The sequence below is a fragment of the Lissotriton helveticus genome, assembly GCF_964261635.1.
Source record: "Lissotriton helveticus chromosome 1_1 unlocalized genomic scaffold, aLisHel1.1 SUPER_1_unloc_37, whole genome shotgun sequence".
Lineage (NCBI taxonomy): Eukaryota > Metazoa > Chordata > Amphibia > Caudata > Salamandridae > Lissotriton > Lissotriton helveticus.
Window position 1 is genome coordinate 1,259,899 of NW_027611678.1, and position 18,742 is coordinate 1,278,640.

Sequence of the window (18,742 nt, forward strand, 5' to 3'; positions counted from 1 at the left end):
CAGCGCAGTGGTGATCTCTGTACCTTCAGAGGAGCCACAGTCGCTGCTGTTTCTCTGAAGACACTGCATTTCGTGCACCGTCGTTTAGTCATCATGTGCCAAACATCTGTGCTTCCAAAGTGGGAGTTTGTTACTGAAAAATAGACTAATGGCCCCCACCCCTGTGAGTTGTGGGATAATTTTTCTTTTTCCTGTCTAGTACCGCTAGGTTTTCACTTATGGTAAAAGACAGAAAGGAAAGTACGTTGGACCATAGGGCAGTCGGTCGGAGGCAAATAGACCGATGGCCCCTACACCTTCGAGACCTCGATCTAAGGTTTCTACTATTGGAGCCGGGGGTGCGGGGGAGATGGAGGCGTGACCTGGAGGGGGTGGGGTGTCATTTGGCAAACTTTAATTCAGGACCAGGTCAGGTACTAATAAGCTTTGGTATATTAAAGTTGGAAGTTGTCTTCATTGTATTCAGTTAATTAAAATAGTCATTTAAGCCCCAACAACATCCAGCAAACATTGTAAGAGCTAGGAACCTGAGATCTGACCTACCAGAGTCTTACTTTTTACAGAGTTCCACTGGATTCTGTGCACGCTCCACCTCATTTTGGTATAGTATATACAGAGCCAGCTTCCTACTGGACTGTTCCTATGAGGCACAGGGTCAGACTGATTTGCATATAGCCATGTCTGAACTGGGGTGGCAGAGTGGGCTAAAGAACTGTGATGGATCAAACCCGGATCTTTTGACTGGGTGTGAGTGTTTGATTGGTTCAGATGCTCCGTCCATCACCACCTCCTTTTGTACCGCTTTGGCCGCCATAAGTGTGGCAGGGTATGCTCAGACGTGAGTCCCTTGCTCACTTTGCCACTGGATTTAAGCAAGCCGGGCTGAAGACGGCTGTAATGCCAGAAACCGGTCCTTGGAAGCTTGTTTCCGGTCCAGGGAAGGCATGGCTTGGCAGTTCAGGCTGGACTGTTCCCATGATGCACAGGGTCAGACTGATTTGCATATAGCCATGTCTGAACTGGGGTGGCAGAGTGGGCTAAAGAACGGTGATGGATCAAACCCAGATCTTTTGACTGGGTGTGAGTGTTTGATTTGTTCAGATGCTCCGTCCATCACCACCCCCTTTTGTACAGCTTCCTACACATAGTCACAGTGCCCTTGGTACCCATGGTACCTTTTACAAGGGCTTACCTGTGGCCAGGGATGTGCCAATTGTAGGTATAAAAGGACATTCTTGGGGAAAAAACACAAGCACTGGGAACCCAATTGGCAGGAACTCAGGGCACATCAAGACATGTTGCATAAGATGTCAGGCAAAAGGTGGGGGGGTAACCAGGCAAAAAGGGGCACTTTCCTACACCAACATATTATAGAACTGCGTTGACTGTTGGCCAACTGTACATCTAGAGCCTGATTACGAGTTTGGCGGACAGGGTTACTCCTTCACAAATATACGCAAAATTACAATTCCATTATATCCCATAAACTTGTAACACAGCGGACAGGATATCGTCACATTTGTAAAGCGTATCCCATCCGCCAAACTCATAATCAGGCCCTCAGTCCGTATCAGTTAATAAGAAGCTCTTTTTTGTTTGGCACATGTTTTTCTATTATATCACATCACCTCCATGATCACTGCATCGTTACTAATCACGTGCAGGACACCATTATTTTTTGCATTATGTTATGTTTTGCTGTTTTTAAGGAAACAGACCCTTCTAAAAGGAGTAAAAGGGTAGGCCCTAATTACGATGCCGGTCGGAAGATTGTTCGACCAGCATCGTGTCAGAATGAAAACCGACCGACTAGTAGTTGGCGGATCCATCTGACGAATTTGGATGCGACCACCCATTAGGCAGTCGTAAACATCCATTTCTCCATTGCGATTTTGTAGGGGATTACTTTCCGACAAATTCCTTCAGCCCGTCAGATAGACAGGGATATGTGCCTTTGCCCCCTGCCTCCGACCCCGGCATCATAATGCAGCAGTCGAACTGACATCGTAATCGGCCCAGTAGTCTGTATTCATTTTCTCATTGACTGAGCATGAAGAGGCCTATTTCTAGCCGCTTAATGAGCAATAACTTGTTGAACAAACATTTCCGACAGTCACTACATGATATATACAAATACTTGGCTCAACATTGTTCAGGGCACAGTGAATTTCAGAGCTGTGCTAATTACCTGGGATGCTCAGATCCCGGACCTGCAAAAAAGGCCAAGGGGCAGATTTATGTTAACTGGCGCATCCCAAGGGATGCGCCAGTTAATGTGCGCCACAGCTCCGCCACCCATGGTGCGCCGCATTTATAATGCGGCGCACCATGGGGCAAAAACGGCACAGATGCGTGACGCATCTCTGGCGTTAAGGTGGCGCATTGCTGGAGTTGCGTCGCAAGTGCGACGCAGCTCCAGCAAGGCTCGGTGGTGCCCCATCTCGACAATGCTGCATCAAGACCTACGGCTTTTGACGCAGCATTGGCCAGAAAGTGACTGAGTGAAATCTCATAGATTTCACTCAGCCACTTTTGCGAGGCGCACCTGCCCCGGAACGCCCACCCTGCGCCGGAACGCCCACAAGCGGCGCAGGGCTTTACAACGTGACGCATCTGCCTAGATGCGTCACGTTGTAAATCATTCGTAGGGATGCGCCACGTTTACGCCGCCTTGCGTGACGCAACAGCGGCGTAAACGTGGCGCAAGGGCTTCATAAATCTGCCCCCAAGTGTCTGCGGCTGCTCCAGCACCTTCCGTTCTCTTCTGAAGAACTAGCCTCCCAATGCCTATACTTTGTAGTCCGTTTTCCTTTCATGCTCAACACCAACAAAATCACCAAGGAATGAACAGGAAACACCTTTTAAAGCAGAACTGAACTAATGAGCTTCAAATAGCATGTCCTGATTGGCTGGTGTCTACCATCGAAACTGCCAATAAGGGAGCAAATTTAAAGCACAATACACGGGTTAATAACTTTGTTTCTCTCTTTTTTTCAAATAAATTCTTAACAAAGTACAGTTTTCTTAGAAGAATCACTTTTGTTTAAGAAGGTATCGGCCCATGATCCCTAAAGAGGTTGAACACTTAATCTTCCATCGGAAACCCTGAGACCTCAATCTCAAGGCCGTCAGAGATGCTTCCAAGTGCAAACTGTATCTATAGGACACCAGAGCACTTCTTAACTTCACGTGGATGTCTGAGACTTTGAGGTCTGATGAACAGACAAAAATGATTCACTACAAGCAAGGTCATCTAGCGGCCACTTGAATTGCAGTCATCTACAACAGATCCCTGCACCGGGCACCCAAGTGGGAACTGTGAAGATGCGTCAAGACATCGGCTCTAACTCTTTCCTGGAACACGGAACGCGATCTTTAGTTATGCCTGCAGCATCTACCAGCCTGCCCACAGAGCCTGCAGCGACTACCAGCCTGCCCACAGAGCCTGCAGCGACTACCAGCCTGCCCACAGAGCCTGCAGCATCTACCAGCCTGCCCACAGAGCCTGCAGCGACTACCAGCCTGCCCACAGAGCCTGTAGCAGCTACCAGCCTGCCCACAGAGCCTGCAGCAGCTACCAGCCTGCCCACAGAGCCTGCAGCAGCTACCAGCCTGCCCACAGAACCTGCAGCGCCTACCAGCCTGCCCACAGAGCCTGTAGCAGCTACCAGCCTGCCCACAGAGCCTGTAGCAGCTACCAGCCAGACACAGAGCCTGCAGCGCCTACCAGCCTGCCCACAGAGCCTGCAGCACCTACCAGCCTGCCCAGAGCCTGCAGCAGCAACCAGCCTGCCCAGAGCCTGCAGCAGCAACCAGCCTGCCCACAGAGCCTGCAGCAGCTACCAGTTTGCCCACAGAGCCTGCAGTGCTGTGATGGAGTTACTTTGACTGAACCGCTCATATTCGTGGACCGCGCTTCGTAGGCCCCTGTGCTAAATCTACAGTAACTTCCCTTCTTTCCATACCTTCTCAAGCTGTACCCGGCACCGGGGAAAAAAAAGAGTAAACCAACCTGTCCCTGCCCAGTTCGGACTACAGGATCATGGAGGTCTTTTTGGGGGACAGAAAAAATCTAGGTGGGCGTTATTGTACCCCCATCTGGAGTGAGGAAATAAAGTGAACAATTGGTTGTTTGAGAAGGACACAGATCCACTTCAAAGAGTAATGACTGGAATGAGGAAGTGAACCAGGAGCCGGCTTTAGGGCCGTGCAACGGGTGCAGCCGCACTGGGCGCGGACCTGTGGAGGGGGCGCTGACCTAATAAGAGGGGGGATTGTTTAGCAATAACTTATGATTGGAGAGATGAGGGGCTCTTCTGCCTGGTGGTAGTGAGAGACTCAAGGAGGTGGTCCTGGGGTGTGGGGGCACCGGGCGCCGCCACCACTAAAGCCGGCCCCGATACAGCCACCGCTCACTCTTTACAGTCACAGCATGACTGATGCATCGTAAACACAAAGAGGACACAAATAAAGCTGCTGCCGTCATTCCTAACATGGATGGAGTCTCTTATATACAGTATCGCCTCACATTCAACCTCTGCAGAACAAACATGGACAGCAGCAAGTCTGCAAACGCGTCCAGGTGAGACAGCAGGAACTTGTGTCTATAAACAATAACATACATGCAGTTCACATGTGACAGACACCGACACATGCAGAGAAATTGGGAGAAACAGAGGGTTCATGGGTCAAACACGTACAAAAGAACGTTATACAAATCAGTGAAGAATGAAAACACGAGAAATGACACCACGTGTGCTCATGAGAATCCGGCACAAAGTGTGGGCGCCTCACTGTCCCAGGAGCAGATCACTCTTGAAAGGAGGCCCGAAGGTGGCCATAGAGGTCATACATGGCCTGTGGGAAGCTGGAAAGAGACATCCATGTTGTGACATGCACTGCAGGCTGACACACCAATCGCTGTGCTGAAATATGGAGCCGGCACTAAAGTAAAGACAATTATTCTTTTGGGGGTAGTAAGAGTTAATAAAAGTAACAGTATTAAAAGTAAATAAAAGTATCAAATTCTTGGTCAAGTTAAAAGCAGTTTTTTCGAGATTTTTTTTTTTTACAATGAGATTAAAGATGCTGTTTTTTCCCCCCAGTAGTTGTATCCCTAATCACGACTTGCTCTTTTATATCTTTGGTGTTAATACATGAAACCCGCCGGCATGATCTCATATTTTGGCGCTGTTGCCGGTGGCGCTATGATTCTTAAATGACTGGCCAGTGGTGAATTTCTGCTTGAATTTAAAAGAAGCCCCCCCCCTTCAAGCCTCACTTCAGATCAAACACAGACCCGATGGGGTCTGAGGCTGCAGCGGGTTGAAACCAGGATACTTTGAAGGGTGCGCTAGGGGGGGCTTCTCTTACCTGCAGGGGGCTGTCAGCATCCGGGAGGGGCAGACACACCCTGGAGACCAGGGACGAGAGGGAAGATTGAACAGACCGGAGCCGGGGACAGGAGAGGCCTTGAAATAAAGAAACCAAAGCATCAGCGTCCAGGCGCCCACGAGGGTAAACAACAAAACGAAAGCATTAAAGAGGCGCCTCAAATTAAATCAAAACTGGGAAAACAAACTGGGGAAAACGCATCCTGGAAATACTGAACAAAACTTCCATATCCGCGAGGGACCGACATTTATAGATTCACAAATCATTTCAAGAAGACGCCATCAATCTTTGAAAACACGCGAGAGATAATTGAATACATGGAGAATAAAACTAGAGTAGCCCCCCGTCCCCCCGCGTGCCCCGTTGAGCCCCAGCACCCGCGGGGCCCGGGCCGGGGCCCCTCGAGAGAGACAGAGCGGTGACCGCCTTTCTCGCCGCCGCGGCCTCCGGAGGGTTCACAGGTGGAGGATGCGTGCGTGGAGGCCGGGGGGGTCTGAGGCCGCGGAGGGTGGAGGGGGCCAGGGTCACTCACCCGAGGTGCAGGAGGGGTGTCTGCGCGGCCTCAGGGGCCCCGGCTGGATGTGGTGGCCCCAGCGGGGGCTGCAGTGACCCCGCAGCCTCCCTCGGGGCTCCAGGTGCCCGCGGCCGTCGGTGACCGTAGCGCGCCTCAGACCCCAGGAGTCCGTCCACCACTCACGAGCGGTCACCCCCAGCATTATATATGGCAGCCGCGGGGGCGGGCCCAGGGCCCTCATTGGCTGCGCTTCCGCGCGCCACAAGATTGACGGCCCTGGGGGACCCCCATATTGGCCTCACACATACTACGAGGCTAGGTTGTCACCGTGATCTCTGTGCCGCTGCATGTGCACCTACACAACCTTACACTGCGTCACGCGCGCCGTCACGTGCAGCTCGTGATCCAGCAATACTTTTTTTTATTATTGCATTTATTGGCATATTTAAAATCACAATGATCACAATTAAACAGCAAGAGACCGAAAGACAGCAATATCGTCCCATTTTGCATAGGACTTCCAAAGAGTCCACACTGCTCCTCAAAACTTTCACATTGTTATAGGAGCAGTTGCATCAGGGTCCGACTCATCTCATCACACAGCAACAAAGGTAAAGCATAAATAATGCAGCATCATCAGGATGACAACCTAAGTTGTATGCACTTCACATTTCAAGGTCTGACCTTGCTGGTCCTCGTATCGCCTCTAAGTCAGACCCAGTGCTCCCCGAGTCTACACCCCCTCCACCGATCTCCTCTCCATATATAGGGACCAATAATTCTTAGGGCGATTTCTGGGAGGTAAAAGCTCGCTATATAGTCCTGACGCGTGCAGCAATACAGCATATCTCGGGACCACTTGAAACGTGTAGGCCTCGGTCCTCTCATCCAAGCAAGGGCCACACAGCGCTTAGCCACCAACATAGCCAGATCGATCAACCTGCGATGCTCAAGAGTTAAGTCTTTAGAGTAGCCTAGCAGTGCTAGTAACGGGGTGGGGGATAGGGACAAGCCACAAATCTCATTCACTTTGTCAAATACTGCTTGCCAAAAATCAGCGACCATAGGGCACAGCCAGGCAAGGTGCAAAAAATCAGCTGACTGGGCCGAGCAGTGTTCGCAATTGGGCGATTCACTCAAACCTTATCGGCATAGCCGTTCAGGGGAATAATACACGGGGCCGGCCATTCAGTGATACCTTAATAAAGGAATAAAGGAATACCTTCCTGGTATTTGCACAGCAGTACTTCCATATTTCCTCCGTAACCTCTTGTTCTATATCAGTCTGCCAAGCCAACCTGGGCTTGGCGTAGTGCGTTGTCTTTTCGGCTAGAGTATCATGGTAGAGCCGTGAGATGAGCCCCGCAGGCGATTTAGCCTGTACTACATAGTCGTATACTGTCACAGTCGGGGGTTCCGCCATGTTCTCCCCCAGCAGGTCTCTGAGCACCTGTCTCACTCTATGGAATTGGAACCTATTGAGCATGGTATTGCCCTGTCCGTCACCACTGTCCACGCCTTCCCATCGCCCGACCACTCCATTTTGGAATAAATCATCCATCTTATGGATATCTAACTTTGCAAGCACCAACAGCACTCTGCGGTCCTTACATGGCCCTATCCATGAACACCAGTTAATTCTGGCTTCTGGAGCATACAATAGCGAACAGGCTTGTGCATCCATGAGATGGTGCCAGGCATGTGTGACTACATTAAGCAAGTCTAATAGACCCATACGTCTATCACGGGGACGGGCAAGTAGAGCTGGTAACGGCGTCGGGTCTGCCACTATTTTTTCAATACGGATATGCGGAGCAGTGTCCAGTCGTGTACCCACCCATATGCGTGAGCACCCTGGGCAGCTCGGTAATATAGTTCGAGATCGGGAGCTCGCAGTCCTCTGTCCTCATACGGCTGTATCAGAATGTCCAATGCAACCCTAGGCTGCTTACCAGCCCATACCAGACACAATACCAGAGCATGTAGCTGTTTGAAAAATTCGCTGGACAATACCATCGGTATGTTGCTAAATAGGAACAGGAAACGACGGAGTACCGTAATTTTTAATATCGAGATGCGACCCATGAGAGAGAGAGGGAGGTTCATCCATTTTTCCACGTTGTCCTCTAACTTGGAGATCGCTACTCCATAATTTTCTCTAAGGACCACTTCCGAGTCGGTGTGCAGCTGTATCCCTAGGTATTTGACAGATTCAGTGGTCCACTGTATAGGGTACTCCGAATCTACTCTTTTTATGGCCGGGGTAAGAGGGAACATTACCGTTTTGCTCCAATTTACTTTAATACTTGAGTTTTACAAAACCACCTCTCTCAGCACTCTAGGAAGATTGTCTTCCGGTTCTCTCACGTAAAGCAGGGTGTCGTCTGCGTACGTTGACACTATTAAATTATACCCGGGGAAACGAATACCGCGATGTCCATGATACTCTCTCAGTGCACAAGCGAGTGGTTCCGCGACAAGGGCATATAGGAGAGGGGACAGCGGGCAACCCTGCCTGGTGCCTCTGCTTATAGGGAATGGTTCAGTCGTAACTGAACCTATTCTAACTCTTGCTGTGGATTTGGAATATAATGTGTTCAGTAGCTGAATAAAGAGATCGCCCACCCCCATACGCTGCAGCACCTTCCTCAGGAAGGGCCACTCGACGGAATCGAACGCCTTTCCCATGTCGAGGAAGACCGCTACCGCTGGTATTTCCTGACGCGTGTGTTGGAATGCTGCAAAGACATTGCGTAAGTTATAAGTCAGGGTGCGGCAAGGTACAAATCCCGCCTGTTCGGGTGCCACAAGAGTGGGAATCCTGGGTCTGAGGCGATTAGCGATAATTTTCGCAAAGATCTTTGCGTCGACGTTGAGAAGGGACAACGGACGATAGGACGCACAGTCTCCCGGAGGTTTACCTGGCTTCAATAGATTTATGATAGTCGCTTCACGCATAGTGGGGGGCATCTCTCCGCACTCAGCGAGTTGTTCCACTAGTTGTAGTAACTTAGGGATCAATAAATCTGGAAACGCTTTATAAAATGAGGCTGGAAACCCATCATTGCCCGGAGCACTGCTAGCTTTCATAGAGGACAGTGCCCAAACTATCTCTTCGCGTTCAAACGGGCGAACGAGAAACTCGCGATGAGTGTTGGTGAGCCAGGGCAATTGAATATATGTGAGGTAATCAAGGATATTATCTTCCGAGTCTGGCCCTCTGGTAGAGTACAGAGTTGCATAATACTCTCGAAAACGATCTGCGGACTGTTCATCAGTCATTTCATCTCCGTTTGCAGACGTCTGGTGAGGGTGTAGTTTGTCTACGCTGTTTAGCCATCTTGGCAAGTACTGCACCAGGGCGGTCACACTCGCCGTAGGAACAGGCGATCGCGTACTTTTCTAAGTGTTTAACTTCGGCGTCCGCCTCCTCGTGGTATTCTCTAATCGTCTGAGCAAGTTCCTGTGTCAGATCCGCATTTGGCTCACGTATTATACGCGTCTCTATGTCCTGAAGTCGAGTCTCCAAGAGCCTGAGACGGTCCCTGATGGACCGGAGGACTCCAGCATGCTTAGAAACTATGACTCCGCGGATATATGCCTTAAAGGTCTCCCACACAGTTAGGAATGACTCTACTGTCCCCTCGTTCCTGTGGAAAAAGTCCTCAATGTCAGTCGCTAATTCCTCGCGAAAGGCATTGTCGAGTAAAGCTTACGGTGGCATGCGCCATGAGAAAGTGTGGGACGTTTCTGCAGGGTATTCAGGGAGATCAATACAGGGGAGTGGTCGGAATAGGTGCGTGGGAGCATTACACAGGCATGCACCCTGGAGAGGAGATTAGAGGAGAGGAGCCAATAATCAATTCTAGTGTGAATATCATGCTGTGATCAATAATGTGTATATCCCCCCCTTGTTGGGTTGTTGGTCCTCCATACATCCAGTAAGCTCAGTCCAACCATTTCCGCAGTAAGGGCACGGGCAGAAGCTGATGGTTGTCTATTAGATCCGTCCGACCTATCTATATCTGGCTGCAATGTAAGGTTAAAGTCTCCCCCCCACAGAACATGTTCTTCACCTCGTTCTCTGATCTTGTTAGCAAGAGTTACATAAAATGTAGGGCAGCCAAAATTAGGGCCATGTGCGTTAATCACAGTGAAAGACATACCTTTCCCAGAACATTTAGTGATAACATATCTGCCCTCAGTATCAGTCTCGACTGCTGTAAATGTCAAGTGCGATCTCAGATTCACCCAAGTAAGCACTCCTCTGGAGCTGGAGGTGAAACCGGCCGCATGTACTCGGCCATGAAGACCCCTATATCGTAGTGCGCTACTATCTTGCCTGAGGTGTGTCTCCTGTAATAACGCAATATCTATGCCATGTCGTGCGAGATACTGAAGTACCTTCCTGACCTTCCTGTGATCATTCAGTCCCCTTACATTCCACGTTAGAAGGGTTAGGCTGTCCGTGTCGTGCTCAGGTTGTGTCTGGTGAGTGGATGAGCAGTGCACCCGATCAGTATCTGAAAACGTCAGGTTTCCTGCGATCTTAATAGAATTGTCCGTATCTGTCCTCCGGCGTGTCCTCTATTTCTAAGGAAGCATCGTGTACTATATTGTTTTTTCTTGCCCTCAGTGGTCTCTGTCACACTTTCAACACACGCACAATTTGCCATCAACAATAACAACAATGAACAAAATCCAGCATAAATCTTCCCCCACCCACCCACGCTTGCCCAACCCCAATATGGCCGTGCTTCCCTGTTCTACCTCCCCCCCTTCTTCCTAACAGTACCTGAAGAATGCCCCCCCAACTCCACCCCCCCTCTACATCTAAGTCTAAGTACAAAGAGGAAAATAACGCGAAATAAAAACAAAACACTCCTAACGTAAATCTTTGTAAGAGAGTGTGGTACACACGCGGGGGCGTAGGTAGCATACACATTATGAGGATATCTCAAAAACAATACAGTGTATCCGCACAGTGTCCCGCCCCTCCGTCTCAAGTAAGGCATATGAAGAGTAAAACATTTTTTTTTTAAACCAAACAAAATTAAGAAGGTGAGCAGTTCCCCCCAAACCCCAAACACATTATCAATAAGCAGTATTATTAACTAGCGAGCACATCTACACATCCCAGTCACCCCATCACGTGCACCATGTGCCCCGGCAGCCGCCGTCTTTGGTGTACAACTACTTTATTGTCCAGCAGTGTCTATACCACTCAAGTCTTGACTACGGAGCCTCAAAGCAATTCCTGATCAGCCAACCACACTCGTACATCTCTTGACCGCATCAGTAGTCAACCATGGGACCCAGCAGGTGCAACTGCGCCGGCAAATGTCTCTCAAATCAACAAGTTCCAGGCTCCCAGTCTGGCTGCATCTCTGCACATCATAACAGTCATGTATAGTCCCACTGTGAATAGCACCCCTTGAGGAGTCAGCCCCTCCCAAACCACTGACAACACTAAAACTCCCAAACCGCAGTGCCTGTTGTTACCAATACCTCCCTTTACCGCTGTGTGTCCTCAATCGTGCTCCTCCACGGGATCACCAATCTCCTTCTCTACTTCCCCTTCTCTGCGCGCCGCTCTCGCATTCTTACGCCAGTCTTTCATTGCTTTCTGCAGCGCTCTCAGATCTGTGAATATAGTAGATCGTTCCTGCCTGTTGACTCTTAGCTTAGCAGGGTACAGCAACGCGTAGTCTATTCCAAGATCTCGCAATTGTCTCTTCATGGGTACAAATTGCTTCCTCACCTCCTGTACCCGGGCAGTAAAATCTGGAAACAGGGATAATGTAGAAACTTCATTGTTGAGCGGTTGTTTCTCCCGGGCCAGCCGCAGAGCAGTGTCTCTGTCCCTGTAGTTGAGGAGCTTAGCCACTATGGGACGCGGTGGGGCCCCCGGCTTCGGCCTGGGGCCAAGGGTGCGGAGAGCTCTCTCAATAACGAACATGTTTGAAAAGACATTATCACCGAGCAGCTTCTTCAGGAGGGACTCCACGAATAATTCCATATTGCCTGTTTGTGTATTTTCAGGAAGTCCCGTAATGCGTATATTGCATCTCCGGGAGCGCGCCTCCAAATCTTCCGCCTAATCTTGCAAAACTTGTATCACATTGCCCAGTTGTTTATGCTCAGTGTCTAATGTCGTTTGCGCTTCCTCCACCTCCCCAATTCTGCGTTCCGACATGTCTATACGTTCGGCATGCCTGTCCAACCTCTCCGCCATCCGGTCCATACGGTACGTAAGTGCGTCCATCTTAGTACATAGGGAAGCGATGCCGCTCTGCAAGTTCTTTTCCATAGCTAGTAATAGACCTTTGATGTCTGGCTCCGTTGACTCCCCTACTCCGGATTGGCCATTGTCATCAGACGTGTCATCAGGTTGAGGTTCAATGGCTTTGGTCTTCTTGGCGTTCTCAAAGGTAAGTTTGGGTTGAGTACGATCCGGGCGTCCCATGTTGGTACTAGTCAGCTTTTTTGATTATTCTCTACAGGGATTCTACGCTGGTCACTCCGCTCTCCGTGGCTGCGTCAATCTGCGTCCCTCTGCGCTTGGGAATGCCCGCGAGAATGTCCCGTTATACCTGCAGTGTTCTCCTGTGTAACAGATTGTACCCTTCTGTGGAAAAGTAAATTTTGCCATGTTCTGTGTCCCTACGTGTTCCCCATGTTATGTTATACGTGTATGATCGATATGCATGTATTCCCTTCTGATCGATTAAAGACGCAATTACAGTTGTGTCCATTTCTAGTATGCCAGTTTCCAGTTTTCGTGAATACAACGAATATCCGGCCTATGTAAAGCTACGTTGCCACGTTTCACAGTGTGCACGTTAATTCATTGAAAAGTCCCCGTTTCTAGGCCTCAAAAGGGCCCGGACTCAGATTCAGCTCCTGTTTTCTGAACCCTCTCCGAGGAGCGATACAGCCCCCACCTGTATCCCTGACCCTTAGCTTACTTTCATGCCTCGCAGTGCCCGGCTCGGCCTGGCTCTGCCTCCAGTCTGCCAAGAGTATGTTATGTTTCTAGTTATCAGTCCAGCCCTCCTTCTCTGCATTCCTAAGCTACTGAATCGCATCAATAGTTTCCGTCATGGTCTAGCCTTTATGTCTCCATGTAAGAGAAATACTGTATTAATATTCATAGAATATTCCCCGCACACGCACTACATATAGGATTATGTATGCACCAGTCTTAATGTCTGTTAGCCTTTGCCCTGCTAACTTTTGGATTCTATCAACATGTTCTCTAAACACTAGATACTAGATAGGCTTTAGGTACATGTCGCTCTGACTCTCCAGACTTTAGTCTCCTCTTCTAGCGCAGAAGTCATAGCCCCCCAGTTCTCCCTAGTAACACGTCATTGTCAGTTTGCGCGCACCACTAGGTTAGAGGTCCCAGCTGCTCAGGTAGCCCCCTCCATGTTTCCGCCCCGTTTATGACATATTCTGTTACGTCTACATCACATGTCTATGTATACGCCCTGAACACGCCTTCTTGTTGCATCAGTCATGCCTTATCTTTCGCGACTGTTACAAGCTCCGCCTACTGCTACGCCTACTGTATTGAACTCAATGTATTTTGTTTAACTATATATACTAATGTTCTGTTATTAAAAGTTACGCCTGTATCCTGTTCCTGCCCCCGATGCGCATCTTTCCCATTCCCGTACAGGCTGTCCTGTTCATGTCCTTTATGCTTAATTAAAGCCTGTATACTCTAGCTACCTCGTATCTTGACTCTTATTTATTGAGCTATCTATTTGTATGAGTATCCTGAAAAATAGCACAGGTAATTAATTATTTATTTACCACATAATGGCGCCCGAACAGGGACTTGCCCTTTCCCCACGCGCCGGAGAAGCCACGCAGGCCCCCTGATCCTCTGCAGCCGTGACGGAACCATACCGTGCACGTGCAGATATTTCTGCTTCAAGTATCCCTCAGGCCCACGGAGGAGACGGAGGTTGCGGTCCAGCGTCCAGACGAGGCGGTGGAGGAACGCGGCGAGTCCCGACCAGAGCCCAAGCCGAGAGTCCAAGGTCCGAGGTATCCGGAGGCCCACCTGTAACTGAAGTCCGAAGTACGTCCGTCCGTCGTCGTAGCAGTCCAGTCCAGTCCGAGGCCTTCCGTTCTTGCTGCCCGGTGAGTACCGTTGCTGGGGTAGTATCTAGACAGGGTCAATTGATTTGTCTCTGGTCCGTGGGTTTGGGTACACAGATCCAACACGAAGTGTCCACTTAGGTGGATGCGGGTCCTGACGTGTCTCTTTATGGGACCGGTAAGTTTCGTACTGTTTTAGCAGTGCATCCAGTCATTCTAGTTTCTGTTCTAGTAAAGTTCTGTTCTCGAGAAATTCATGGGTTCTGTTCTCAGTATTCCAGGTAGTATTCTGTCCGAACCGTTATTTCGTGTGTTTTCAATGTCGTGGTATGAATGATTTGTTTCTCATGTAATTATCGTGTTTATTGTGTATCGTATTGTGTCCAGACTCCAGTCCAGTCATGCCTCTGTTCTCCAAGTTACGTCAGTTAAAAACTAGAAAAGGTCTGCTTGAAGAAGCAGTTCCTGTCCCGCCTAGGGACAGTCCAGGTCATTTCATGTATCAAAAGCATGGCATAAGTGCCATATTGTATCTAGATTTATGGGTGGAATACACCAAACAGTTAGAGGAAAAGTATAGATGGCCCGTATCAGGTACGTGGGATGCCGAGTGCATCATGCGAGTAGAAGAAGCATTATGGAAAAAGAAAGCCAGACAGTCCCAGAAAGATGCCATCGAGTTATGGCGCAAAGAATCTCATAGAAGAACAGAGAAAGAAATCAGGAAGTCAGAATTAAGTAGAGAATCCTTAGAAAGAGCCCAAGAAAGGGAATTAATTGAAGTAGGTGAACGAGTTAAAGCCGAACAGTCAGACAGACAGAGAAATGCCCTTATTAAGGGTATGTATCCTCTTCTTGCTGAGGGCTTGCCAAAAGCAACCCCGGAAGCACCATGTAATTTTCCGCAGCCATTAGTTCCGATTAAGCTACGTCACAAACCAACCGCAGCTGATATTTTTCTCTCGTCCTATTTGGACGACACAGTCCCAGAATATGCAAATCCTGCTCCGCCAGCTCCTGTAAATAATGTAATTCCTGCTCTTCCAGCCACCGGGGCACCTGTTACAGCACCTGTTACGGTACCCCCGGTCCAGCCCATAGTACAAGTTCCCGCTACATCAGTCACTCTGCCAGCACAAAGAGTATCAGTCGACGATTCCAGTTTAGGGGCCGCGGGAGGAGGTCCTCCAGGTACCCCGCCGCCAAATAAACGTATAGGGTTAGTCGAGTTACATGAACGTGCGTTACAGCGTACGCCCAAACATCAGTCCGTCGCAGACATCAGGCGAGCTCTTACTGAATGCTGTTATGATCCAGTCCCAGGCGAAGACAATATGGTTTTATATTCATTGCGTGTAAGACGGGTGACCGAGTATCTGGCCACCCTACCGAATATGAAAGAAGATTTAGACAGAATGTATCGTTTCATCCGTACAGGAGAAGATCCAGAAAGTGTTGGCGAAATCATGTCTTTAAGGAAAGCTGAGACCCAGCTCATGCTATTAAAGTTTCTAATTAATTGTTTAATAAGGGAACAAGATTATCCGACTAAAGATCCGACCGAAATGAAAGTTCTGACAAGGTGGAGTGATAATATAGCCGAGGGTAAACACAGGACCATCAGTAGTATAGAGAGTATGTACAAGAAAATACGTAAAGAAATAATAAGGTTACACGAACAACGCAAAGAAGCACTAGTAAGCGAGAAAGAAAGTAACTCTGATACTGAAGAAGCAGAAGACGAGAATACCGCCAGAATAGCGTATGTAGGTAAATCTAGATTTCCAGACCGACATTCACGCCTAGAACACAAGAAAGTCTTTCATCATCCAGCACCAGAACAAGGTTCTCTAGAACAAGTATTTCAAGCTACCGATCACATTCTGAAATCACGAATCGGTTATAGTGAACTTAGTACCATGCATGAACAAGAACTAGTCCGATCAGCAGTCCGATGGATTACTGATTCTACCACTTTTCCAGACGAAATAGTGGCACAAATGTTTCTGAAACTGCCCCCAGCCGAGCAGCGATTGGTGGGTATGTATATGATCCAGCACCTCATTACATTGTATGAGGGTCAACATTCTGATCCAGGTCCGTTACATGATATCCTGAACGAGTTACTCCAGTATAAATGGAAAGGTTTAGGTACCGATTTAATTAGTGTCATTCTAGAACAGCGCCACAAATATAGAACATTTTTGAATCCGCATTTTGTTCACGTCTCACCTCCAGAAAGTAAACCATTTTACATAGATAGACAGCATCCGTTACGAGAAGTACATCCAGTTAGGACACCGGCTGGTGAAATGCAACGAGTGTTTGTTTACACTCCAGTCACAAAGATGGAACTCTTAGAGATGAAGAAATTAATTCCCTGTCACGACAAAGATCCAGCAGGGTTCCATCGAGAATTAAAAGACATGCTCCGTATGGGAGAATACACGTATCCAGATATTATTAAAATGTTAAAGGTTCTGTTGCCCGCAGGGGTATATGAGAAACTCAAGGAAAAAGAATGGGAGGTGGGAGAGAAAAAGATCGATTGGGCAGTTCTAGAAGCTGAAGATAAGATACGAGTACCAGGTACTGGTCTTGGAGACAAATGTAAAGAATTGCCAGAGTTATTGATTCAGGTTTTGCCTAGGTTATTAGCCACGAAAAAGGAAGACTGGGATGCAATTTCAGCATGCAAACAGAAACAGGATGAAGACACTAGTGATTTTTATTCTAGATTCGAGAAATGTTTTATGATTAACAGTGGTTTGAAGACAGGTAGCGAGTCATACCCTCATCTTTTTGTTACTAAACTAGTCGAGAATTCAAGTCCACAAGTTAAAAATCGAGTTCTGAAAGTCGAAAGTACTTGGCAAGCTAGTACCCCGTCCCAGATGCTCCAGATGCTCCAGTACCACCAGAATAGAATCAGGGAAGAGCAAGAACACGAAAGGAGACGTATGAAAGACACGAAAATGAAAGTACTAGTTGCACAATCTGTTCCACAAGACAGTCAGAAGAGGGGTCCGAATCAAGCCAGTCATCCTGCAGCTCCCGTTAAAGGGACATGCAATTATTGTAAACAGCCAGGTCATTTTATAAACGAGTGTGCAGTTCTGAAACACAACATAGCAACTGGTAAAACTAAAGAAAGACCACGTCCGCCTAGACAAGAGCAAGTTTCACAGACTTCCCAGTCACCACAGAATGCACAACAGACAGTTCCAGCACCGCAGCCTATTGCTGCACCACAGCACGTTACACAGCAGATGTACCAGTATGCCCAGAGTATCCAGAGTATCAACCGTATTCATGAAACAGCCTAGAGAGGGAGGTAGGCTTGCCTCTCATCGAGATTCCTGTAGATCAAGAGGGTCCTTATGTACATAGTCAAGTATTAGGGAAAGACAGAAAGTTTTTGATTGATACAGGGGCAAGTAGGACTACTATCAGTCATGACGAGGTTCCAGGGGCTCCGCTCTCAGGCTCTAGAAATGTTTCCCTTGGATTTTCAGGAAAGCCTATTGTAAACGAGATATCAAAGCCAGTTACTCTAGAAGTTGGTCCATTGTCCCGAACTACTGATTTGTTACTTACGAAGTCATGTCCAGAAAATTTGTTAGGTATTAAAACATTGAAAGAATTAGGTGCAGTTATTTGCTGTTCCCCAGAAGGAATACGCTTGTTTTTAAGGGACTTTAAAGGTCACTATGTATTACGTGATTTTGATCCAAGATTGTCCAATGTACCGCAGCATTTATGGGCGCAAGGTCCAACTGATGTAGGTTTTATGCGAATCACACCCCATCGTGTGACTCTCAAGCAAGGTGTAGTCCTGCCACGAATCAGACAGTACAGATTGCCACCTGAGGCTGTAGCAGCCTTATCCAAAATCATTGACGAGCTCATTGCTCAAGGAGTGGTTGTAGAAACTGACTCCAATGTATGTAATTCTCCTATCATTCCAGTCATGAAACGTACTGATCCAAATGCACTCCCAGTATATCGATTAGTGATTGACCTTCGAGAACTTAATAAATGTATCATACCCCAGTATCCAGTAGTCCCAGATATTTCATCTCTGTTGACAGCTATTGATTCTGAAGCTATATTTTTTACAGTAATAGACCTCAAGAATGCATTTTTCAGTGTTCCGATTCATCCAGATAGCCAGTACCTTTTTGGTTTTTGTTTAAATGGAAGGAGCTATAAATTCACGCGAGCTCCTCAAGGTTTCACAGAAAGTCCTAGTATTTACAGTCAAGCACTTAAGAGACAACTAGACAATATTCGCATGCCACCAGACACTGCCCTGCTCCAGTATGTCGATGATCTACTGATCACAGCCCGTTCTGAGCGTGCTTGCGAGCGAGCGTCACTTACAGTTCTGTATTTCCTAGCCGAGATGGGGCACAAGGTGTCCCCTTCGAAGCTCCAGTTCTGTGTCCAGCAAGTGATCTACTTAGGCCACTTACTGTCCAAGTGGGGTAGGCAGTTGACACCAGACCGTATCCAGTTAATAGCGAGTCTTCCACAGCCCAAGACACAGAAGGAGGTACGTGCTTTTATCGGCCTTACTTCTTACTGCAGACAATGGATTCCTCAGTATGCATTTCTAGCTAAGCCACTGATACAGTTAACGACACAGGAGGCAGCCGTATCGACTGTTCTCCCTTGGACATCTGAACATACACTTAGTTTTAATGAGTTAAAGAAAGCTTT

The 18,742-nt window shown here is 48.2% G+C and overlaps 1 protein-coding gene across 3 annotated transcripts in view; it reads right to left on the minus strand.

The window, feature by feature from the left end:
- LOC144805972 (NACHT, LRR and PYD domains-containing protein 12-like) overlaps window positions 1-6,064 on the minus strand; it is a 443,316-nt gene extending 437,252 nt beyond the window's left edge. For all 3 annotated transcript variants that reach the window (XM_078672434.1, XM_078672432.1, XM_078672433.1), the window contains exon 1: window positions 5,927-6,064. The gene's annotated coding sequence lies outside the window, so the exon portion shown is untranslated. The remainder of the gene's footprint in view (window positions 1-5,926) is intronic.
- Window positions 6,065-18,742: the final 12,678 nt, after the last annotated feature.